The sequence below is a fragment of the Emys orbicularis genome, chromosome 14 (genome assembly GCF_028017835.1).
Source record: "Emys orbicularis isolate rEmyOrb1 chromosome 14, rEmyOrb1.hap1, whole genome shotgun sequence".
NCBI classification, from domain to species: Eukaryota; Metazoa; Chordata; order Testudines; family Emydidae; genus Emys; species Emys orbicularis.
In genome coordinates this window covers 6,824,236-6,849,899 of record NC_088696.1, presented here as the reverse complement: position 1 = coordinate 6,849,899, position 25,664 = coordinate 6,824,236, and the positions used below count along the sequence as shown (strand labels likewise).

The following is a 25,664-nucleotide window of genomic DNA, read 5'->3' as shown; positions in this document are numbered from 1 at the left end:
ATGCTGGTGCCTGCGAAGTGCTTGGACACTCTCCGAAAGAAGAGCTAAGTAACCTCGGCGTTCACGGGGCAGATGCTGGTTAATAAGCGACGGACTCCCCTATTTCCCAGCGAGGGGTGGAGCGGCAGAGCTCAGAACAGCGCGGCTGCAGCTGCCTCATGCTGTTGGCTAAGAGAGTAGCTGGGGCGGCCTGGAATTGCTGAAAAAGAAACAAGGCATCTCTGAGTGCTGCAAAGCAGCCAACGACACACACAGCCCTGGCCTCGGGGTTCCTCCGGCCGCTGACCTCGATTTGGGAGAGCGTTCTGAAGCTGACGTCCCCCCTTCCCCCCAGATAACAGGCCCAGCCAACAGCCTTAACTGCTTCCCTCATACAAATTAATTGGTTTAAATGGCTTCCCTAGGCCCCCTGCTAATGTCCCCGCATCACTGCTCCCCCCCCCCCGCTACGGCACCGGCAGGCAGCGCAGGGGTGTTTTTCTTCTTTCCCTTAATAAGAAGGGCACCAGGATCCTGTCCGCGTTTGTGTCTCTCGCCGGAGGGATGAGGCCGAGCACTAATTCTGGCACTTAGCAACGCTTGGAGACATGGAACGCGAACGTTGCCTCTCCTCGGCCGCAGCCGGCGGGTCAGGAACCCTCCTCTCTGGCAGAGGCTCATTACCAGCTTCCTCTGAGGGGGATCGGAGTGGGCGTGGGAGCAGGCCCTAGGCATTGCACAGGAGCTGCTGCCCACATGCCTTCAGCCGCCATCCCAGCGGCCCAAAGTACACCCCAGTGGCAGCACCTGGCACAGACGCGGCGGGAGTGAATCAGCCCACAGGCACACGCGTGCGCACACCGGCACATGGCAGAGGATGGGTGGGACATCCGGGCCTCTGGAATCCCTGGAGACTTGGTGTCTTGTTGCTGGTGCCCTGATACCACAGTGATGGCCACATTAGAAAGCCAGAGACGGATCCAAATGCATCTCAGCTGGAGCTTCGCTGATCTCCGTGGAGTCCCCCCAGGGATGGAACTGGCCCCCACATCTCGCAAGGCCAGATTTCCAGTGGTGTGGAAGAACACTGGGATCCAGAGGAGAGGTGTGCGCTCAGCAGCTTTGGGAATCAGGCCATGAGCCCATCAGGGGATGATACGCGCACCCAGACACTCGCTCACGACCACCATAAACGTGTCAATGCTCCCAGGAAGCAGACACACGCATGCATGCTCGTGAACACGCACCCACACACACCCGAGGGGAGCAACCGCCGCTGCACAACCACCAAACCAAGGGCTGATGGCACTGAAGCCTGTGAGAATCCATCCAGCTCCTTACCGAGCCTGCTGGGGCCAAACCCCCACTGAACATGGCCCCAGAGGGCACTACGCATGCACCTCAAGGGGCGGAGAGGCTGATGGGGAGCAGACAGGAATATCAAGGGGAACAGCAGCATTTGGGGGAGCATGCAGGCATCGAGAGGAGAGGGGTGCTCTCATTTCCCGCCAGCCCCGCTGCAAAGCACCAGCTGAGAATGAACCGCCCTGGCTAACGCAGAGAGGTGACGTGTACCAAAGCAAGCCCAGGCTAGAGGTGCAGTGTAATTAATTCCCTTCATCCGCTTCCCCACTCCGCGCAGCCTCTGATCTGCTCCTGAGCGTTAATTATCCCGGCCTTTATTCCGCATCTTTCAGCACGTGAAAAAAGAAAGAAAGAAGGAAGGGGAGGCTATCAAGCATCATCAGATTATGTATGCGAGGAGTCAGACAGCTTGACTCTCAAGACATAATCGTTTTAATTGCAAACCCTCGTAAAGGCCAGAGTTGCAAACTGTTCCTGCTCCCCACTCGTCGTATTAAAATCCAATTATTCTCTTGCCATGGGTCACTTTACCAGGCACAAAGATGGCTCTTCCTCTGGAGCTAGGCCTGACTTCAAGAGACACATTAGCATCCAGCAGTGAAACACCTTTGTGCTAGCAAACTGCCCGGGTCTCTACAGGGGTGGCAATGGGACAATAGAGAGGCGCAGACAGGCCTGGACCAACCCCCCACAGCCAAAAGCTGCTCCAACCTTGGGCATGTCACTGCTGCTATAACAGGCCAAACCAAAGCCCCTGATGTGAACTGAATCCCAAGGCTTCAGGGCCGTTTGGATCTGGACTGGGCCCATCGCAGGTTTCAGGCGCCACTCACTCCCTCGACTCCGGCATTCCCCCACAGCGAGCGAGAGCCCCACGGTTCCACACTGATCTCCTCCGGCTCTACCCCGCTGTGAGTGAGGCTGGAATTCACCTGCGCTGGCCTGGAGATAGATTGCCCGCAGAGGCTTTGGTGATTTCACAACCGCAGTAACTTTTGGATTCAAGGGCCAGCGTTTTACTCAGCCCAAATACTTGTTTTATTACGCAGCTTTATTTGCTGTAAATAAAAGCGCCGTCTCAGCCAGAATCCCCCTGGCCATGCTTCCAGATATGAGAACCATGAGAGTCGAGGGGGAGAGGCTAAATTCTGCTCTCAGTTAACTCCACGCATGTTACTCAACGAACCGTGGGGCACAAAGAGGCCCCAGTCCTCCAGGCAAAGGTTCACCCTCCACCCATGTATCCCGGCTTTAGAGCAGCGTAACTGCTAGCGTCAACTACACCCGTGGGACTGAGTGCAAACCCACACCCTGCAGCCCAGGTATGACGGAAGAGCCAGGCATGCTCCGACAGCCTGGCTGGCAGCGTTTAACAAGGGAGTTAGTGTCAGGGAGGTGGACAGTCGTGCCAGATGCAACCCAGACTCCTGCCAGCTCTCAGTGTCTTCATTAAGAGCTCCCTGTAAGCAGGGATGCAGTCAGCCATTTTGGTTTCAGGCCGTGCGCAGTGACCTAAGCTGTGCCTAGAAAGCCGTTTCAGGTGGCACGGTAACGTTTCAGCCGCTCAGAATCGAGAGCACCACGGTAACGTGTTGTTAAAGGGACAGACCCACCCGGCTGTCCCTCTCACCTGCAGCCCATGGGGCGAATGTACCCAATGTTCGCACACTCCCACCAGCAGAGTATGGGCCCACTGGGATTGCACAGGCAGACCCCAGGGGAGGAGAGGGTAACCGTATCACCAAGCTAAGGTTTTACAGAGCTGATACAGATAATATTTAGCAGTTGTGTAGCACTTCTCCCATGCAAAGTGGCATACCGTTTCTCACAGCAGCCCAATAAGATAGGTGCTGTAAATCGGATTAATTAATTAGCCCCATTTCCCAAGTGGGGAAACTGAGGCACAGAGTGTAGGCATCTTGACCATGGCCCCAGCAGGAGTCGATGTCCAAGCTGGGATGAGATTCGATCCCCAGTCCTGTGTTTATGCCCCGGCTCCCCAGATACAGCTATCCCGGGCGTCCACACAACCTCTGCAATCTGTGCTGGGGCCAATGTGACCTGAAGGCCCTCAGCCCCATGTAGGACCGGGCCCGCACTCTACTGCACAGGTGTATTAGGATGCTGTAGTCAGGCACCGAGATGTTACGGAAAGGAATGCAGCCATTACCAGGGGAGTGCACAGAAGGGAAACCAAGAACTCCTCTTTCCAAGCAGCACTCGGCTAGGGTGGACAGCTACCCAGCTGCAGATCCTCCACACCCAAGTTCTCCCTCCCCCTCCTCTGCTCCTCACCTCAGCCAGCACCGAAACAGTCAGCATTGACTCAGGTTGCCTCATTCCATAAGCATGAAGGGGGAGGAGGAGGAGGAAGGGAGGAAAAATCCCAGCTACTGAATTTTCTACTCAATTGCTGTGAAAGGAGATGAGAAATTGCCTTCCTGACCCAAAACCGAAGTTCACAGCTGCACTTCATTACAGATTCCTCTATGAAGCCCAGAGAGAACGCCGCTCAGTAAGAGATCACCTGTTAGCAGCAACAGCCCCCCGCCTACCTGGAAATCGCTCTGTGCTTTTCCTGCCCCACGACCAGTGTCATGGCGGGATAATAGATAGAGATGGGGAGGGATGGCTCCTCCCTCGTCCTGGGGGCTCAGACTGAACTGCTGGGAGGGAGACAGGAAGAGCCAGCATCGGGGTTCATCCGCCTGGGAGCTCCAACCCCATTCACTGAACCCATCCTTCGGTGGAGAGCTTTCAAAAACCGCCGGACAAGGATTGGCCAGACGCGTCTGGTTTCAAGGCAGTGCTGCTCAATGCTGCAAGGGGATCCCCGCTCAGCATCTCACCCCTCCTGCCCCATCCTTCCCTGGCCTGCTGGGGTTCTTTAGAAGTGAAAGAGACTCAACTGCCGGTGGAAATTCCAGAGAGCTCAGGCCCAGATGTCCAGGCGCTGAGCACCCAATTTGGGCCAGATTTCCTGGAGAGCTCACCTCCCATTCAGATACCGAAATAAGGAGCAGATTTTCACAAGCGCTCAGCACCCACCGGGCACCCAGTGTGCGGAGCACGTTCCAAAACTCTGGCCCTAGGGACGCGGAAGGCCTCTTCAGTAACCATGTTTGGCCTGGCCCTCGCTGGCAATGCCAGATTGCTCCTAGCAGCGCGCTCTCCAGTGCCCGGGGCAAGCTTGTGGCTCCTGGGGGCAGGGCCGGCCTTTTTGTTCTGTGTTTGGAGAGTGCCTGGCACAGTGGGTCCTGCTGGGTCCTTTGAGCAGGGGGTGGGACTAGATGATCTCCTGAGGTCCCTCCCAACCCTGAGATTCTCTGATTCTGTGATAAAAATCATAATAAATGAGGCGACCGTGGGATGATCTCACCGAAAGGAAAAGCTTCCTAATCCTTGGCCCTGTGCTCAGCGTCACCCACACCATCTCTGTCCCCCACCTCAGTTGGGACTGAGCTTTTATTGCAGCCGCATCGAAGGGAACTGCAGGCAAACTCGCAGGGTGGAGCGAGCAGACGGCGGTTGGGTTCTAGCTACAGGAACAAGAGCCTCACCCAAGCGCTCACTGGTGCCCTCTCATGATGGCACGGTGCAAAGGCATCAGGTGGGCATGGAAAGATACAGGTGGCAGCAAAGCAGCGTGGTGGACAGATCCCTTGATCCTCCTAGAGCTTTGCCGACTCCAGGCCAGCATCATACACCAAAGCACCCCTACGTGGGTGGGACCAGCCAGCGGGGAGAGCAGTCGGTCCTTAGAGCGAGGTCCCCCTCAAACGAGGAGCCAGCAACGCGTCCCAGCGACTGAGCACACAGTGCGACACAGGGACACAAAGGTGGGGGCCAGAGCCAGCCGTCCTCCCTGTCCACAACGGGGGAGCTGATCCTGCTAGCCCTCAATGCACCATGCTGGCACCAAGGGGAGCACTGGGCACAGAGAGGCTCCATGATGGGGCCCTGGGAATTTTGCCTGAGCGAGGGCTGCGAGCTTGGGCTCTTGGGATCCAAAGTCAAGCCCCCGGGTAAGTGCCTAGCGACTCGGGGAGGTTCTGCGATTGGAACAGGGCTGCCCAGCCGCATGCTCCCCTCCCCGCCTCTGCCTCTCTCTGCGCTGCGTCTCAACAGGCGCCTGGGGGGCGAACACATTAAGGAGATACAAAGCAAATCAAACCCATTTCCGCCGCAATTTTCTCTATTCCATTATTGACAAGCTGTTTCTTGCAGGTGACGGCAGGGTCATCACGCCAACCCAGCGCTGCTGAAGCACTGGCTGAGATGGGGGCCTGTGCATCTCCGATCATCCCCAAGCAACACTCCCCACCTTGCCCCCCCAGTTCTCTGATACAGCAATGCCATCGGGGGAGGCGCGAGCATCTTCCCCGCTGCAGGCGCCACAGAGATGGCGTGATACAGCAGGGAGCATGCTGGGAAATGCATGCCCCCTGAACCGGAGGGGGCAAAAAGCGGGGTGGGCTGCGGTTTCATAAAAACAGACACCGGGCTCAGATCATCAAACCCAACAGCTAGGGTGGGAGGGTTTGTCCAGTTACATCTTCAGCACTTCCAAGAAGCAGGAAACAGACCAGATGGGGGGTCTGTGGGATGGGGCTGGGGTACCCCGGTTTATCCCCAGCAGCAGAGCTCTGGGTGATGAAAACCAGTAACCTTTGGGTGCCCAGCAGCTCCTTCCACTGGGGGATCTCAATGCAAAGTCACACACACTAATGGGTTTAGTGGCACAGCTGCCCCCCGCAGCAAGGCAGCGAAGTATCATCCTCTCCCCTGTACAGACAGGGAAACTGAGGCAAACCCGAGGTCTGCCATCTTGCACAAGACCCAGAGAAAGTCAGCATTAGAACCCAGCTCACAGCTCTGCACTTTAACCACCACACTGCACTCCCTCTCTCGCTAGGTAACGGAGGAGAAACAGCCCCCAGAGACAGCTTGTCCCCCCACAGCAAGCCCCTCCCCAGCCAGAATCAAAGTCACATGGCCACAGTCTGACAAAGGGGCCAAGGAACTGGGTCCTACGGCCAGCGAGGCGCCCGCAGAGTCTGTCGTTAGCACCACGCCAAACCCAAAGTGGCTGCTTCTAAACTGCAATCCAATAAAAGCGCGGCTTGTCTATTTATCATCCTCAGGGCTTTTTATCGCCGTGCAGATGGCTGCTACCTTTGGAAGGCACAGCAGTGTGCTGGCACACGCCTGCCTCGCAGAAGCCACGCTCAACAGAATCTGTGCCTGCACCTGTGCAGAGCAGCCGCTGCGGACTGCTTCATCTCCGCGTGTGATGAAACCCTAGAGGAGAGCTACCTGCTAAGCAATAATTCAAAGGGTTCAACAATACACGTTTATAGGCCAAGCCCCCAACCAGTCGGGGTTTTTTCTTCTGCTGCTGCTGAACACCGACCTGCTCTCTACGGCGTAAGCAAGTGATGAAACCCAGCTAGCAGCAACACTAACCCCCCCTCCACTGATGTGCCAGTAGCAGCAGCCGCAGCACCTGCCTCGTGGCCTGTAATTACCCCTTACGCAGGTTTCCTCTTCAGAGGAAACACACAGCAGCAAAACCTGCTGCCAGGCTGGGCAGAGGGGCAGTGGGTGGGATCCAGCGAGCGGGGATGGGGGGGGGGGGATGCGTGTGTGTGTGAGAGAGAGAGAGACAGTGATTAAAGCCATATTAAGTGTCTCTCTAAACGCTGTAGAACAACACACCTAATTATCCAGCCATAGTTAGATGCAGGGGAGGATCGGAAGAAGCACCCCAGATAGCGATCACATAATGAAGCATAATGTGCGGTGAGACCCGGTGCAGGGAGCACATCAAGGGCTTTAATTAAGAGATGGGAAAGCCAGAATTACAGCCGCAAATCCTGCCCGTCAGCCCAGCATAGTGAGGCAGGGGCAGGCAAAGGGTTCAAAGTAGCTCAGACTCACACATTAACACACCACACACACACAGCAGGGTGCACTCCACACGCACCCGGCACACGCTATGGACACACCCAGACATAGGGTATGTCACTGCACCACCTGCCCCGGCTACATCCCCTCTCCCCGGGCCCCTGCAGCACAGCACAACACACACAGAGAGAGACACAGAACAATCCACACTCACACCACACCAGAACAGACACATCCATTCATACCTCAGTACCACACCCATACTGCATGCACCCACACACACACCAAACACTCACATCAAGCCCCTCTCCAGACATCTACACAAGTGACCTCTGGCTGTGTGCACACCCACACCACCGCACCCTCCCACACCGGAGCACACAAACATGTACCACAGTGCTCGCAACACAATCCGGTCCAGAAACATTCCCACCAGCTGTATCTTCAAACACATGCTACAATAATCACTCATCCACTGACACCCACCAGAACACAGCCATACAGAAACACACACCAAACACCCACCACAACAGACAGCCCGCTCTCTCACATTTGCATACCACCTCGCCCATAAAAGCATACGACTATTGGGGGTTCAGGAGCCCAGAACCCCCAGTCCCTGGCAATGGATGCAATGGGGTCTCTCTCTCAGGGAAGGCCAGGGAGGGAGCGCTGAAATCTCATGGCTAGACCTACGTCTGGTGCTGAAGGTGGGCTACAAAAGGATCTAAGAGGTAGTCTTTAAAGGAACAGGCTGCCTTGCGGATGCTCAGGGTCAAATTAAATAAGCCATGAGCTGCATCAACAAAGGCCAAACAGCAGCGCTCGAAAGGAGGCCATCCCCGCCCATCGTAAAACAGCCAAGCTAGACCAGGCTAACATTTTGGACGGGTGTATCTGAGAGGACACGGGGCGCTCGAGTGACAGCAGCCTAGCCCCTGGGCGCTGTAGTGCTGCACAACTGCTCATCCATGTAGCCAGGTGCTGTCTCACCCTGGGACCTGGGCCCCTCTCTAGGATTTGAGCCCCTTATTCTCAACCAGCGGGAGCAGGGGCAACAATCAGCCTGAAAATCTGCCTCCCTCAGCCAGGCCCAGCTGATCGCTCGTGCTGCAGAGATGGCTCGGGTCACTGATTTGGGGTGTGGGGCAGGTCCCGTTTTTGCACTGTATTCACAGCGACCCAATGGCACGGCAATGCCAGGCAGCCTGTGACACTGCCACCGGGAGAGACCCAACCCCACTCTCTGCATGGAGAAAGACAGCCCCAGCACTAAGGATGCCGCCCGGCGACGGGCAGTGCAGCACTTCGTCACCTCCAGTGCCCCCAGATGTTCCTCGTTTAGTCACAGTTTGCCCAGTGTCTGTGTCTGTCCTGCATTTGTGCAGCGCCTAGCACAACAGGGCCTGCTCCATGACTGGGGCTCCTAAGCCCTATGACAACACAACTAATCAACAGTAAGTATCCCAAGCGAGGGCCTCCATCACCTCCCTGGCAGACGAGTCCCCAGCCAAACCCATCTCCCCGTCACAAGGGTTGGTTGTTCCTGCTACCAGCCTAAATCAGAGCGTTGGGGATTTCCATTTCTATTTTTTTAGATGTTCGACAGATACGATCAATGTTTATTTTTCAGCATGCATTTCAACTTGTATCAATTTCAACTCTTCTGGGAAACGCTGAGGGGGGGGTCAAACACTGGGGTGGGGGTCAGACAGTAATTATTTAATGACAGACTCGGAGATTCAAAAAGTTAAAGCTTAATAACCGTTAAAACACAAATTGTCAACCTCACACGTCAAAACACACAAAGCAATCTCCTTCAATTAAAGTTCTCAAGCAGCATTTTTCTGTCTTTGCCCATCTGTACATTTCAGCAATCATCACTGGAAAGAGTTTTCATCGGTTTGCCTGTGTTCGGCGAAATCGACGCACGTATTTGGCTCCTCCCTGCTCCCCCATCCAACTTGTCCATACTGTTCTCGCAAGGAGGAGCCCAGAGGTGAACGCAGCATTCGCCCCACAGCCCCTGAGAGAGAGAGAAACCATCTTCTGCCTCCCTGCGCCCAGGATTGACATGCTGGGCTATTACTGAAGGGACAAACCCTCTGCTCAGCTGTACTGACATCACTGGGGTTGGGCTGGTATGATCTGTATTGCAGTGGTGCCCCACTGGGCGAGGCACTGCCCCATGCCCACCCTGGGTTCCTGCCCCATAAGCTTACACTCCAATCACAGTCTGCGTAATTGTAAGAAAACTCCTCCCTGCTGTATTCTTGGCTGAGGCTGGCAGGGGGCGGCAGACAGTCTGGTAGGATGTCCCCACTAGACCAGTCTAGCCAGAACTTCTCCACCAGGAGTCCGTGTCCCCGGTGGCTGGGGGTACGATACAGGCCAGGCAAGCAATGACTGTACAGCACGGCCTCCCCTAACCGCAGCCCCCATGAGCAGAGCGTGCCTGCTCCAAGGGCCGAGCGAAGGCTGAAGCTAGGTGGGTTTGGGGCTCCCTTGCTATCCTTTGGCTTGGGCTCTACCTGGCGCATGCCTGGGGCGGGAACAAGCTGGTGGGCTTTGCCTGGCAAGGATGCACACCTCTGTCAGTCTCCCTACCCCACCAGGAGCCGCTGTCCAGCCACCTCCCATGGGTATGAGGGGAACACACCCGCAGCATTCTAGCTCAGCTCATTAGCATTCCTGGGGGAGGGGCACTGCAGTGGCCTCTTGGCACCACACACTGCTGGAGGATGCCATCCTCTCTGCCCCTTGGGGAGGCCTAGGTGAGCAGCGGGTCTCAGGGTCAACCCCATTTCTGGTGGCAGCTGGTTCCACAGCCCCCCACTGGCTCCCACGGCCCCGCCAGCACCAGCATCCCCAGGGAGAGGCAGCAGGGAGGCTGGGGAAGGGGATGCTGGGGTCCAAATGAGGATCCCGCTCCAAGCGCAGCTTCCTGTGGGGACCCCTCCCGCACAGCCCCCAGCCGCGAGGACCCGTCACCCAGGCCCACCAGCGAGAGGCCTCAGGCAGTCTTGCCCACCCTGGCACCTTTGAAACACACGGCAGGTGCCTGGCGGGAGGGGGCCGCGTTTGAAGTCCCGTTCTTGGCGCATTGACAACTCCAGGCTCCCGACTACAAAGCACAGCCGGAGGGGAGGGGCGGGGTGACCCTCCCTTCTTCGCACGCTGTCTTTTTTTTTTTTTTTTCCAAAGCTCTTCAGAACAAAGTACACCCTCTCCCTCTTCAAACCCGCCATCTGCTGCACGGCTGAGCACCGCAGACAGCCAGAGCAGCCCGGCCCCTCTCCCTGCCCAGGCAGATGGTGTCAGGGGAAGGCTAAGCCCCTGATTCTAATGCCCTCCAGCGAGGCAGGTCACTGGGGGTCTATCTTTCCTGACCCCCATCCTGCTAGTCACATTAATTATCCACCATGCCGAACAAACAGGCTTTCCTGGGTAATTGTCCAGGACCCCACCACAGCCTTTAACTTCTGAACCGCACTGACCCCTACCACCCCTGGCCTCTGACCTCCACCTCAAGTGGCTTTTCTGCAGCAGCCGCTCCCCTCCCCCCCACCCAAAAAGAGCAATAAATCAAACGGACATGACAGGACAAGGCTTGGGGGGAGGAAATTCCCTCCCTCTGTCTAGCCTCTGCCAGAACAGTTCCAATGCCTCCCCTCATGCTTAAGGGACTGCAGATGCAGAAGGACCCTGACGAGGGACCCTGCACGAGAATTTTCACACCTGCAATTTTGCACGTGCATTTCTCACGTCTAAATTTTTGCACACACAAAAATGTTTGCGGAGGGCAATTGTCTGAGCAAACACTCGGCTGGAGTTCTCACCACCCAATTCGGAGTACGCAAAACGTCCTGGCGTGTGCACAGCGGAGTTTTTGCCCGGCCAGAAACTCAGGTGTGGGGGGAGGGGGGAAGGAACCATGCTGCCAAATACTGCAAGGGCCACTGCCCCTGCACGTTTGGTCCATTGACCAACCCAGTCAGGTCAAAGCGAACAATATCTGCACTGCGGAGATATTGGCTGGGTTTGTGGTGGTGTTGCTTGGTTTAAAAAATAAAAACAAAAAACCACCAACAATACAGGAACAAACAATGAGAAAAACAACAATGCAAGTCAGAACATGAGCCACACAGCCATCCTGCATGGCTGTCCCCAGGGTGTGCCCGCACGTTCCATGTATTTACGGCTGTGTCTAAGATGCTGCAATGCACCGGGGGGGGCCTCTGGATCACGGTCACTCTCCTGCCATGGCTCTGTCCTGGTGGTGCACGCCTGACACAGCTTCCCTGCCCTGTTGGTTCCAGCCAGGAAGGGCTGACAGGGAATGGACACCCACCCAGACCACAGCACGGCTGCTGGGCTGGCCATGACACTGCAGTTCTCAGCCTAACTCAGGGTGGGGGCAGAGATGGTGGGATGCAGCCAGGCTGCAGGGACACCTCTGTGTTGCCCCAGCCACAGGCAGGGCCTGGTGGGTGAGATCACCCAGCCCCCCTCACGCGCCTGCCTGTACAGCTCCCCTCCGTGCCAGGGGTTCAGATCAGAGGGGAACCCCAGAACCGGCTGGGGATTGGGGATGCGAAGTGCGAGCCTGCCCTAGTGCTGCACGGGGCCAACACACCTACCAGCCCCCATCCATGCAGTGCTGAGCCCCCCGGACCTGCCTGGTAGCTAGCCTTAACTTCCTCCCTTCCCCTCCTGGGGCGACACAGCCACCCACTCTGACCCACCTGGCTCCCCGCACATCCGGGTGCCCTCGGAGTCGGGGGAAAGGCTGGGGCTGTACAAACAGGGCAATGACCGCTGCCCAGGCCTGGCTGTCGGGGGAAAGGGCAGGGCAGGGCAGGGGGGACAGATGGGCAGGGCAGGGCTTTATTGCCTTCATTGGTTCTGCAATGCCTGGGGACAGACTTGGCAGCAGCAGCATTTAACTCTAACTGCTCTTCTCCAGCTCTCCCTTTGGGGGCCGTGGGCTCTCGGCCTCTTACTGTTCCCCCAGTTGGATTTTTCCCTTTTGGAGACCTGTGGCCCAGGCAGCCCCCAGAGGACCCAGGGCACTCGGAAAGGGCCACCCAATGGGGCTGCGCAGCTCAGCTCAGACAGGGGCTGGGGGTGTGTGGGGAGTGATCGGTCATGGCCTGTTAATGGGAAATTTCATGGGTGTGGTAACACGTGAACCCAGCTGGATGAAGTGTGCCCCGGAGCCATCTGCTCACAGGCCAGAAGTCGCTGGAGACAGCCTGAGCCCAGGTTGCTGGAGGTTTCAGCTGCGCTGACCTCATCATTAAAAACAGTTTGCAAAAGCAGATGTCACGCCCTCGCTTTCTCCCCCCCCCCCACCGCGGAGCAGTCGGGTCGGTTTCCTCCCGCTACCAGCGTGCAGCTCAGCACAGGCTTTCAGCCCAACTGCCACGGCTAGGTCGCTGGAAAGGCAGGAGTCTGGTCAAAGGGGAAACGAGACCCCCAGGTCTCCCAGCTTAGCCAGCGTCTGGGACGTACGCCGCCTGGGCCTTCCAGCGGGCGGGTGAGGAGGCACAGGGGAGAGGAGGTGGGCTGAGTGCAGACTGGAAAGCATTCCCAGCAGGGAAGGGGAGGAGCAGCAGGCTTAGACCACTGCAACCAGATGCTGGAAATATACAAAGGGGGACTGCCTGGGGCATGGATGAGGTGAGCAGACCTTTCCTTCCCCAGCTCCGACTCAGAGGATCAAGCTGGGTCACTCTCTCTGCCTGGCTCCCAACGGGCTCCCCTTGTGACCAACAGGCCCGGGAGCGAGCCTCGAACAGCCCCTTCCTCTGCAAACCCCAGGACACACAGCAAGCAGGCTCCCGGACACGTGTGCCTGCTGTCCCTGGGCGCCCGACAGAGCTCCCCGGCAGAGCTATTGCTTTCACACAAGCCGAGGCAGTGGTATTTAGAGAGCTTAATGTGACTCAGACACAGCCCGCGGAGCTAATTCCCTGAAAACCAGCAGCACAGCAAGTGCTTTGCGCGCACACACACACACACACACACGCTGGAGGCAGAGATACACCCCCCACCCTTAGAACAATCCATCATACGCTGCCTCTTCTCCCACAAGGAAGAGCAGCGCCCTGGGGTCAGCGCAAGACCCTGCTGTGAAATGCCTTTGTGTTAGCGATATAAACACTCAGGTACCTCCCATCCCCATCTCCCAAAGCTCTTTACCCAGGAGTATCGTTACCCCCCCCCCCCCTTTACAGAGCGGGAGCGAAGGCACAGACACAGCGCCTGCTCCAAGAAGATTCTCTCCTGCTGACGACAGGTGGAGAACGTGGTTTAGTCGCAAGCATTGTTCAGAACAAAAGTGTGGTTAGTGGCTTCTGCTAAGGGTGCTGATCGGGCGTTGCCCTGGGCTGCACCCGCAGTTAAGCCCTATTCAGCATGCACCTCTTGTCAGCAATGGGCAGTTTTCCCAGAGTAGGCAAGAGTAGGGATGGGAAGAGACTTGCCCGAGGCGACAGAGGGTGTCAGTAGCAGAGCAGAGGCCAGACTCCAGGTCTGCATCTGACCATGGCTACGAAGTGTGATGAGTTACCATTCACATTCCTCCACACGTCCAGTTCTCCTCTGTGCTCCGCTCTCTGAATCCGCATAGCTCAGTGACTGCTCTATGCTTCCCCTCTGGCGTGCGCTGTTAAACAGCTACCGCCTTCTACCCCAGAGGGGACTGCCCTGCGGTGGTGGGTAGAGCCATCCTTCTCACATCCTTCTCAAAAAGGAAAGGCACTGTAGGAGCAGGGGACACTATTAATTCTACAGCTAACGAGGAAGCCAACCCGGAAACCCAGCCCCTGAGCTCTGGGAATGTTGGGCTCTGAAATTCGGAGCTGGCCCATCACCGTGAGGCGGGGCAGATCCGAAACCCTGGATCCACACCCCTCCCCTTTTGGACCACTCTGAACTGTGGCGTTTCTCTCTCTCCCACTGGAATCTGGATCTCAACAGCACAGCCTGGGCCTGTCTCTTTTCATAATACAGGACCTGGAAGAACCGATGCTAGAGTTGCCATGCCCGGAGGGCATGAATGTCCAGTGCTGGCCAGGAGGCTGGGATGCTGGTAGCAGAACCGCCTTGCCGGATGCTGCATTCAATGGATGCCGCTCACGTGGACCCCGAGCCCATCACTTCCATCTTAGGGCTCAAATCCACGGGCTTGCACAAGCGCCCAATGCCAGCGCAGCACAGCACGGTAACAGCAACCTCTGTCCTCACACGCCATAATAGCCTGGATCTGCTATTTCTGAACCAAGGGAGCGCCCGTGACTCTTCGGATTTAACAGCGCCTCGACTCCAGCCCGCTGTTCCCTAGGAACGCTACGCAGGGGACTGACCTATTCAGCTGGCCTGGACTTTAACACAGGCTAGAGCCTATTTTAATCTGGGCCTACAGAGTGGCTAATGACAGTGAATTTTGGACTCATTAAAATTCATTCTGCATGATTTAGGACCTAATCTCGGTGAAACTCCACAGTGCTTTATTAATAGCGCATTAGCAGATAATTCATGCATTGGGATGAAAAATCATCCTGTGTTATTTTATAGAGGGGGAGGGGGAGAGCAGCAGGCATGGGGGGGAGGGGAGACCTCGGCTCCCATTCCTTAGCTCTTGCCAAGCCTGCTGCACCTCCACTTCGCCGCGGCATCAAGGAAATGCAGCAGCCCTTCTGACAACTGCCACCACTCATTAATCTTGACGAGTTTTCTGCTGAATATTCTTCCACGGGCTTTCAAACCGTTCACTAATTGCAATTAATCACTTACCGAAACAGATGTCAGGAACAATGGAATTTGGAAGTCTGGAGGCTTGATAAAGCTGTCAGAGGAGAGCGCCTGTGTGGTTACTGGTGCCAAGAGGCGCCCGCAACACCTTCCCTGTTCCATTTGTTCAGGGGAGCGGCCTGACCCCTGCGCTGCCTGCGATAGCATCTGTCAAACTCCGCTCCGCCGCAGAGACAAGCAAAAACCAGGACAGCGTCGGAGTGACAGTCTGCGCCCTCCGAGCAGGGGCCGCACTCCAGCCCTCCCCAGGGCAAACGGGGCGAGAGCCCCATCGGGAAGCCTGTTCCCCCTCCTCCAGGCGGCAGAGGAAACTGATTTTAATCTGGTGCTTTGCCCCTTTGGGTGGCGAGGGGTCAGCTCTGCAGCAAAGAGCGATCTTACAGATGCTCCAATAGGGGGACAGGGCTTGGCCTCCCGCAGCCCGTCAACAGCTCTGTCTGACTATTGTTTGCCTCATGGTGGAGCCTAGGAGCCCTACTCACAGACCAGGCCCTGCCGTGCTAGGCGCTGTACGAACAGACAGCAACAAGGCACCCTTGCCCTGAAGAGCTTACAAGCCTAATAGATCCGCTCTGACCTTTCACTGTCACTCTCCAAGCCAAGGGAAATCTGCCCGGCTTCAGGTGCAGCCCAGGCCCTTCTGCTAGCTCATGAACAATGCACGGTGCTGGTGGCTGTCCGGCCCAGAGATGGGCCCCCTCCCAGATCCGACCTCCCCGCCGCCCCCCCCCAAAGCGTGGGGGTGATTGGAGCTAGGGCTCAGGGGCTGGCCCATATCAATACGGGAAGCCCTTCTGCACTCACACCTTGCATGGCTCTGAGCAAAGAACCCGTGAAAATTCCGCAGCTGTGACTGTGTCTGGCTTTGCGTTCTGGGGTTTGCTCAATGAGACATTCAAATCCCACACAACCACGCCGCAGGGTACCGCCACGCCCCAGCGCCAGCCCCTCACTTGTGCTGAACAGCTCAGTCCGGGGTGGATGCTGCCTCCCTTTCCCCCTCCTCCAGAAGGAGTCTGAGATGGCTTTTGTATCTCCCACGCAGGACGCTGGCTGGGAAAACGCCTTCTGTCCCAGCAATCCCTTCGCCAAGGGGCAGGGAGCGACACACCCTTCTGCTCTGCCCCCCGGCTGCCACGGGAGGCGACAGCGCCCCCTCCTCTGATCTTCAGGAGAGCGTGGTATCTCGTATTGATCAAGAAACCCACAACAGCTCCCCCAGGGGCACCGTGTACGCACGCCAGGCTCACACAGCAACCGCACACATTCCCCATGGCTGCCAGTCGCTGGATTAGCACCAGCAGGAATCCAGCACTCCTCTGGAGCGGTCTCTTCAACACTGTTTACCCATCGCAGATGAAAGGTGCTGGACTGACAGCTCTGGAGACTGAAGGCTTCTCTCTGCCTCCACAGCAGGTACAGCCTAGGCAGCAGCAGCACAAGCTCCCCCCGAGCCGCCCTCGGCCGGGGAGCAGCACCCCGACTGGGAAGACCCCACCACTCGGGGCGAGAAGGGAGTTCGGTGTCCAGGCTCCTGCCCCAGCAGCATGGGGCTCCAATTAGGGCCCGTCACGGGGTGGGTTTGGGGACCTCTACGGGGCAAAAATCCATCTGTCAGAATAACCTCCCAGCATCAGATTCTGATCTCTCCTGCCCCCAGCACAGGGGCCAGTGCAGAAACGTCTCTGATGTTCGGGTTGGGGTCATCGGGCTGGAAGGCAGCTGGTTCTGGTGAGCTGGGACGGGACGGCTGTGCGGCTTGTTTTCCATACCCAGGACTAATCTCAAGCCTTTCACCCAATGCTCCTCACTTTGCTGTGCTCGTTCACTCTAAAAGCCAGCGTCTGAACGTACCTGAGGTCCTGGCACCCAAGAAGGAAGGATTAAAAACAGGCCCCTATACATTCTTTAAGTCTATTGACTATGCTGCATTTGCACAGGACCTTGCAATAGTGCCAATGCACACGCAGACACTTGCTGGCTTACAAGGCCAGCAGATCGACTTTAGAGGGACTTTATAGGGAATTTGGAAGCAACCTTTGCTGGATCTGATCTCCTCTAGCTGCAGGGGCTCCAACCTGCCCCCTTTCTCCCCCCAGCCCCCAAAGCAGTGTTTCTTTGGGGCTGTTGCCCTTTTGCACCTCTCTCTCTCTCTCTCTCTGTGTTCCCGTTTCAGAATGGGCATTCACTCCCAGCAAACCTTCCTGGTGGTGACGAGCGCTCTCCCCAAACACATCTGCTTCCCCCATCGCCAGCGGGGCTCAAAGAGCAAAGGCAACTTTGGGGAGCAAGTATCCAACAGGATGTATTGTCTGCGAGACACCTGTGGCATGCAGTCTGCAGACAGAACTTATGAGTGCCACCGCCGCTGGACTGCTTCATGCACGTCAAAGGCTGTCTGTAGGCGCACCCAGGAACAGCCTACTAAACCCAGGAGCAATGTTTAGTAACACCAGGCCAAATCTGGGGAGCCATTGTAGTTAGGCACGGATTCTCAGGGCAATCGTTAGCAGGCTTCTTTCTACAGCTCTTGGTCCAAAGTTGACATCCCTCGGTCAGCAGCTTCATTCTGCTGCTAGCCAGGGGCTAACACACTATTAAGTTCTCAGCTTTTTCAGAAGGGTTAGATGGGTCACACACATCCTTTGGAAAAAGGTGAGCACGCATCAATTCTTACAGACCCTTTCACAAGCTTCAAAGCACCAACTCTAGGGAGATCCCTTTCCCCACCACCAAAACACAGCTAGCTTTGGGGTGAGAGGCTACAGCTATCTCAGACAGCTCAGGAAAGGAAGTAAAAGAATGCTGCCTCCAGTTAAAGGAACAGGGGATGCAATTAGCCAAACTGGAATCTGCCCAAGCTAGCTAGACTCTTGCAAGACGGATCTTTAATAATCACAAGTGATCAGTGCTTTGAGTTTTACATCTTATCTGAAAGTACCTACCCCCACCCCCACCAGCACGGAGTCCCCTGGCAAACAGACCTTCGGTGATGAAAGAGAATTTCCAGCCCTGCTGCACAGGGCCTAGGTTTGTGACCAGCGCTGCCAGGACACATGTTAAAATAAATATTCCGCAAATCTAATGTTCCATATGTATGATTTAGTGGGGTGATGATTTTTCTACTGATCACTGGAAGTGACAGCTGTGTGAAGAGCACGAGAAACAAAGACACCGACTGCTCTCCCCGTTACACTCTGCTAGAGAAATGATCGCCTGACATGGAATTGTAGCATCTGGTGGCTGTGGAACGCATGTGGAAGCAGAATGCCTGTTAGTGCTCAGGAAGAGAACATTAGAGATTCTGAGGGACATATGAAGCAGGTGTTCGCAAACAGCCTGTTCATAATAATTACTTTTAGATTGTTTTAAAGTATTTCGAGCAGGATCCTGCATGTGGTGGGGGAGAAAGGAAAATATAAAAATTAAGAGCTTGTCAATACGGTCCCGCCCTCGTTAAACAAGAGAGCGGGCAGCTGGCTCCAACCCCGGATTCTACTGCTCCAGTCCCCCCATCCCTACATCCAGATGGGATGACTGTTCTGGAGTCCAGCCTGGCACCGCTTGGCAGATTCGCACACATGGTAACCTGGATGTCAGATTGTTTCTCCAAAGCTGCCATCTACGCTGCCTTGCTGAATAATGCAGATTTGGGGGTGGGTTGGGGGGAACGGGGGTGATCAAAGGTATCAGCTCAACCATGAATTGTATTCATGCTGCTGATTGTGTTACATTCTGTGAGTGTGCCATTCAGCCACCCTGCCGCTTGCCTCTCCCTGCCGCTTTACTTCCACTGCCCCCACAGAAACCAGGCTTCTGGAGGCAGCGAGGCTTGTGGTTACAGTGGGGGGAACTGGGAGCCTGGAGAGTTGGCGTCTATTCCCATCTCTGACACTGACTTGCTGCGAGACCTTGGGTAAGTTACCTAAATACTCAGTGCCGTTTCCCCTGTCAAATAGAGAGAATGATACTGACCGACATTTGTACAGTAACTCAGAGATCTGGGGATGAAGAATGCTAGCGCAGTGCCAGATGCTGTTAATTATTAAGGTGGGGCATTTACAAACAGCAGGTATAGCAGGCAAGGGTTAAAAGACTCAGGTAAGGTTCACTTGGGGCAACCAAAGCACCTGGGGATTATGCACAGGCTTCTTGCGATTCTGTAGCTGCCTTGCACCGAGCATGCTCTGCAGGGACATGCCCGGGGACCTTTGCACAGACCTAGGGCAGCACCTGCTGGCTGACAGGGCAGGAGCCACAGTTCGGAGACCCAGATGGTGAGAGATCAGCCAAAGGGTTACTGAAAACCCCAGGCATGTTCAATATTTGCATTTGATTTGCAAGCCTTCCCTCCCCCAGATAAAGCCAGGGCTGCAGCGGACTGAAGGGAGCAGTGTTGGGTTCAGTTAATAATTAGCGAACATGCAAATTCCCCTCCATGAGATAACAATAAACACCCCGATTTCAGGGGCTTTCAATTGCCAGCAGCCTTTACTGGTGTAAAAAGAAGTGTCCCTTATTTATTTAGCTCCTTTGAGAAGCCACATCAGTCCCCAAACAGTCTTTTACTGTCAGGCTACAGTAGAAACCTTTATACACAGAGAAGATACTGACAGCTACCCCCAGCACAATCATCTTTTATTCATGCACATAATATAAACTGTATAGCCTCGGAAACAAAAGGATTTAACCCGTCGCTGGCTGGGACGGCCTAACGGGAGCGTCAGGCCAGCTCGGGCAAGAGGGCATGGGCAATCATGCAACCAGGCGCGGCCATCGGCGCTCGTGAGGGGTATGGATGTATGCTGGCCTCAGGCCGGTGCGGGAAACTCGCTGCGCACGCTCCCCCATTGGGTTCAACAGGGGTCGCACGTGTGACAGGCCGAGGGGGACGGGGCCTTTGCGGAGAGGGGGAAGCGTTCAAGACAAAAACCCAAGGCCCGGCCACTGGCAGGTTAGAGCAGACCCAGGCACTACCAGGCTCTACCATCCCCCACGCCAGACCTGGTGAATCACAGGGCCTAGCTCCGCGGGCCCCAAGCAGCTCAAACTGCCCCCGTGCACAGCATGCTGTGGCCAACGAGCAGCCCAGCAAACCACGAGCCACAAGGGAAGCCACATCGCTAAGTCCCAACCCAGCACACGGCCAGGCTCCGAGGCAGCCGAGTGACGGAAACAGCAGGGACAAAGGAGATACAGCAAGGAGCTCCAGGGTGCTGTCCGATTTCAAAGAGGCCCTGGGCACGAACAGTGCTACCAACAGCGTGACAGGCAGGCCCAAAGCAGAACCCCCATGCCAGCAGCCCGAGCACCACTTTGCAGTTGGCTCCGGCTTCTGCAATGGGTCGAACCAAAACCCCTAGATCCAAACGTCTCTCCCCAGAGTCTGGATCCAGTTCTGACCTGTGGGGATGTGGCAGGAACCTTGTGAGCGTTCCGGAATCATTTGCTGAAACAGGTGTCAGGGACAGCCACTCTAACCAGTCCCCATGTCTGCACCCATCACCGCAGCATCTGGGCCTTGCACAGACGGCTGGCGCCCACAAGAAAGTACTCTTCCAGCCCACAGCATGCCATGGCCTCGTCTACACCAGAAAGAAACCGACTCAGAGCATGCCACCACTATGAAGACTACAGCAGTGTAGCAAGGTCAGTTCAGCGACGCTGGCATAACGTGTAGACGCAGCCTACACCCGACCCCTAACCCGTCCTACATTTGCTGACCCCCTCAGAGTCCCACTAATGCTCCCCAGTCCTTGTATACCAGCCTGCCTGCTCCTCCCCTCCCCTCCCCAGCTCTGCCAAGCTACCCCAGGCCTAGCCTGCAGTTCTGGGCCACTAATGATTCCGGGTCATGGATGCCGGGGACTCGTTTTTAGTTGTGACTTTGGCCAGGATTTGAACTCAGCTCTCCGGGGGGAAAGGTTAGTGCATTACCCCAGCACGCCACCTGGAGCCCCGTGGCTTGCTCGGGCTGTGGCATCAGGAGACGCTGACACATCAGAGCAGGGGCAGGACAGCGTGGGGAAGGGGAAGCCGGGGAATGAGGAAGAATTCAGGGGGAGCACACGGATTCCAAAGGACGGGCAGAGTCTCCTGGAGACACAGGGGGGTTCAGACCGAGGTCTGGACGTTAATTGCCTGGTGGGAAACATGAACACAGACCATTTCCCCCCCCTCCCATCCCGGTGACTCAGTGCCCCCCTCCTTGGCAGCGGGTCTCCACTGCTCCCATGCGGGCCCAGTGAGGCTCCTCCAAGGCAAAGCCGGTGCTGCTGTGGTTACGGGCAACACGGCTCTGATGGGGGCCGACCCATTCTGGATGTCCACAAGCCACTTGGGCTCCAGTGCCAGCCCAGGAGAACTAGAGCATCCACAGTCCAGTCCCCCCATGCTGCAGCCTTTGCAAAGGTCTCGCCCCCGCTCAGCTTGGCGCTGGTATCTCGACGCTCCCATCCCCAGAGTCCTCCCCAGCCGTCCAGCACTTCTAAGGGCCACGGGCCGCCCGGCGGGGAGGCAAGCAGCTGCCGCCTCATTACTCTCCCGCGCTCTGTGCCATCAGTGACTGAGCACAAGTCAAATAAAACGGATAGTAATGGCTGAATCAGAGGCGTCATTATGTAACATTATCCTGGAGAGACGAGGCCGCGGCGCTGAGGAGCGGCAGGTGCACTCCCAGGCCAGCAGCTCATTTGCTGTTTCATTTCTTCCTCTCCTTTCCCCCCCTCCCTCCACCTCTGTAATCTAAAAGTCGCCACCATCACACGTCCAATTGCATACTAAGTGCAAACCCGACGCCCTCCGAGAACGTCTGCGGCGCCGCCGAGCCGGCAAGCGAATACTAATGAGGCCTTGATGCCGGCGGGCGCCTGGCTGCGGAAAGACAACATGATCTTGCCCCGGGCCCTGCCACCCAATCACCCCCCAGAGCAGGCCAGGCATAAGTGAAGAGGTAACGCCCAGCCTGGGTGCCTGGCTGCTGGCGAGACAGAACCAAGCAGGAGGGACGCTCAAGGGAGGAGCAGCCAGTCTCTGAAAGTTTCCAGCCTGACACCTTAAGAGCCTTTCATCCGGCCTCTTCCTGCCTCCCACCTTGATCACCTGCTGGGCCAACCCGGCCACGCTCCATCCCTGCATGAGTGACACTCTCCAGGGATGGGCCCCCAGGGTGAGAGGTCGTCTCCAAAGGTAGGAGGGCTCCCAAAGGCGGGAAGGGAACGGTGAAGGCACGTGGAGCGGCACAGAGGAGAAAACAAGGCCAACGAGAAGCCAGCGCCATGCAGCAGCCTCTCCGAGAGGAGGGAGAGCCCCAGCGGCACGCCCCGCATGGCGGGGGTCTAACCCTGCAGCAGTCTCTGTTCTCAGAGTGGGGTGGATCGGATTTGCTTTCCTCCCCAAACCAGGAATCAGGTCAGGTTCCCAGAAACGTGGCTTCGGGCTCTCCAAAGGCTCCCAGACCCAGTGCTAGGCTCAGGGTTGCAATCAGATGGGATCTCCTTCTGGCATCCCTCTGGAATGCCGAGGGACACACTTCATCTTGGAATAGCCCCGGCGTGGCGGAGAAGAACTTGGCCCTAAGAACACTGCTGCCTCCTCCAGCCTCTCGGTATATCTAGGTCTGATCCCAGCTACCCCAGGTGTGAGAGGGAGAGCCCCACTAGGAATCACAGAGCTCTGCTGTAGGAAGTGCTATGAGCCAGGTTACAAAGGGACTCTCTGATATTTAGGTTAATCAACCAAATGCATAATCTTGGCCTGCTCCCACAAGACGGGTTTGGGATGGGCGTGTGATTAAAATGCTGGATGAGACTCAGGAGGCCTGAGTTAAATTCTTGCCTCTGCGACAGATTTGCAGCCTTGTGCAAAATACAGATCTCTTGGGGGCCTCGGGCCCCCACCTGTAGCATGGGGATAATAATCTGTATCAGTAACGGGATTAGCTTGCTTGCCCCCTCCCACTCAGAGCTCCCTCGGGGGTGGTTTCTGACCCTCATCGAAGGGGAAAAGCCAGCCCTAACAATCTCTTCCTGTTTAGCTTGACCACAGCAGCTGCTAACCCTTGTCTAGCACGGCTGGTTTTCCATAGATTTCACGTCCTTATATGGCTAAACTGCTCTTTTTCTCCCTTGGCTTATCCCATATGCGAGATGCTTTGGATACAATAATTTTATGACAGCTGCATTTTACTATCGCTGCTCCACAGTCACCAATGAGGTGTGAATCCCACTGCCGCCGTTTCCAATGACACCGGAAGGATTTGTCAGGCAAATCGCCACTCAGCAGACTCAAGAATCCAAAACCCAGCCAAAGGCAAGAGCCATTCACGGGCCTCCGGGGTTCGCTCCCCTCCAGGCACAAGGTACCGCCAGGCCCTGATCCCAAAGGATCCCAGAGCACTTCACCACCTCTGCACATGCGGGCCTACCGAAACACAGCCACCTCTGGGCCAGGAGGGCAGACAGCACACAGCACACTGCGGATGGGGAGAGAGGGAACAGTAGCCAAGGACACAAAGCAAAGAGCCATGGGCCCATGCAGAGCCGAGCCAGCCACAGGGGGATTTCTATACTGCGGACACCTAGGCTGGGCTGAAATCATCTCACCCAAGCAGGTCTCACTTGGAGTCACCACCAACCTAACTCAGATTCAACCCAGCGACTTAGAAGTTAATATCCCACTGTGAATTCCAAGAGCCAGCCAGTGAGCCCCACGCGTAGCAGATGGCAGGTGGCTGGGCCCCTGCACAGGCCTTGCAGACAGCCACGGGTGCCCACAACTTACCACGGTCTCTGAAAGGGGACCATCATGGCTGCTTCCCCTTCTGAGACATGACTCCCTCTCCCTTCCCTGCCCCAGGGCAAAACTAAGGGGCAGACTGGAAACAGAAAATCCCAGGGCTTCTGATGCAAGATCTGCTCTGTCCCGTTCCCTCTAAACAGCCCTCCGCTCCCTCTCTGCAGACCCACTTTCTCCGTTTCCTTCAGGCGGCCTGCCGGTTAGTGCACAGACCCAAAGACTGCGCATGCCCACAGAATGGGGGACACGCCAGCTGTGGAGCTGGTGCGGGCAGTTGCATGCCACGCCCGTGACTCAGTCCCTCCTGTGGGGGGCTCTTGTCTCAGGGTGCGAATGGAAAGCTGCTCTCCACCTCACTGCTCTCCTGAAATGTCACTTTTGCAGCAGCGTTCCTTCCTCCGGGGTCTGCAAGAGCAGGTTAAGCTTCTACTTCTTACCACTACGATGAGCAACGTTTTTACCAGAGAGGGTAATTAACCAGTGGAGCAGCGTAACAAGGGCTGGGACGGATTCTCCGTCACTGGCAATCTTTACGTCAAGACGCTGTTCCAAGAGATCGGCTCTAGTTCAACCCCGGCCATTGGACGTGATGCAGAAATTCATTCAGGACAGTCTAATGGCCTGTGTTATGCAGGAGGTCAGACTAGATGATCCCAATGGTTCCTCCTGGCTTCCAAAATCTATGACTCTATTCATCTAAACCACGTTCCCCATTCCCAGATGGCTGGATAGCTGGCTAACACCATCTCCAGGCCACAAGGGGCACAAGAGACTAGGGACTTCCCTGCTGCCCATCCGTTTTTCCTGGACTGTGCAGACAGTGTGGTGATGGGCAGCAATACAAAACCCAAAGACAAGCAGAAAACAGAGCAGGGCTCACCACCCTGTACAAAGGAGACACCACCTCTGTCTCTACGCTCCATGCAACGCCAGCCCTTCCTCACTACTTATGCCACCCTGGGCACCAGGGAGCAGAGCGCATCGTACTATAGGCGGACAACGGCTTCCTTTAAAATTACACATGCCCACGGCACATCTGTGTTACGCTAGGCTCCAAGGGTGAAGGGCTCTCCTATCTGCCAGCGGGCACTGAGCCTGCATCCGGAGAAGGAAGGGAGGAAAATCATCCGCTCAACCTTGAGAGATTAGGCAAGCCCTCCCTGCTCCGTGGCTTTGGACGCTATCCTTCCCTCAAATCAGCAGGCAAAGCGGTGATTACAAGAGTGGTTCATATTTAATAATGCAATTTATATTCCACTCGCAGCATAAACTATTGTAAAGGCACACTAATGTAAAAATACATCTGGCTTGTCAATAGTTTATCTTCTGGATCTGCATCTAAATCCCTGGGCATTCTTGACTTATGGCTGCACCAATGTCTAATGAATAAAAAGGTGCAAATTATAGGCCTTGCTTTAATGCTCATCATAAAATTAGATGATAGTTGCAAAAGCTGCATTCTCCTGCCCACAGAGCAGCAATAGTAAGCTATAAATAAAGTGTATTTAATGTATCCCAGAGCTGTGCAAAGCCAGGAAACAGTATGTTATTGCACAGCTTTCAATGGATCCGCCACCAGTTCAATGAAGTGATAACTGATCCATCATGTGAATTTATGTTAACTGTCGGCTCACAAAGTCATGGCCTCCACACTGTAAATAGCCTACAATCCTTCTAGCCGGGTCTGCCTGCCAATAAAACTGTCACTGGCAGGCTTGTAGCAAGCACCTTCAGGACAGTGGAAACAAACCATTACGTTCTTGGGTTTCTCATCCCAGTGGTCTCCTAGCTTCTCTGCC

General features: G+C 56.0%; 1 protein-coding gene across 1 annotated transcript in view; it reads right to left on the bottom strand.

Annotated features, from left to right (window-relative positions):
* The window catches only part of GSE1 (Gse1 coiled-coil protein), a 215,555-nt gene that overhangs the window by 162,895 nt on the left and 26,996 nt on the right, over positions 1-25,664 (bottom strand). The window lies entirely within an intron of this gene.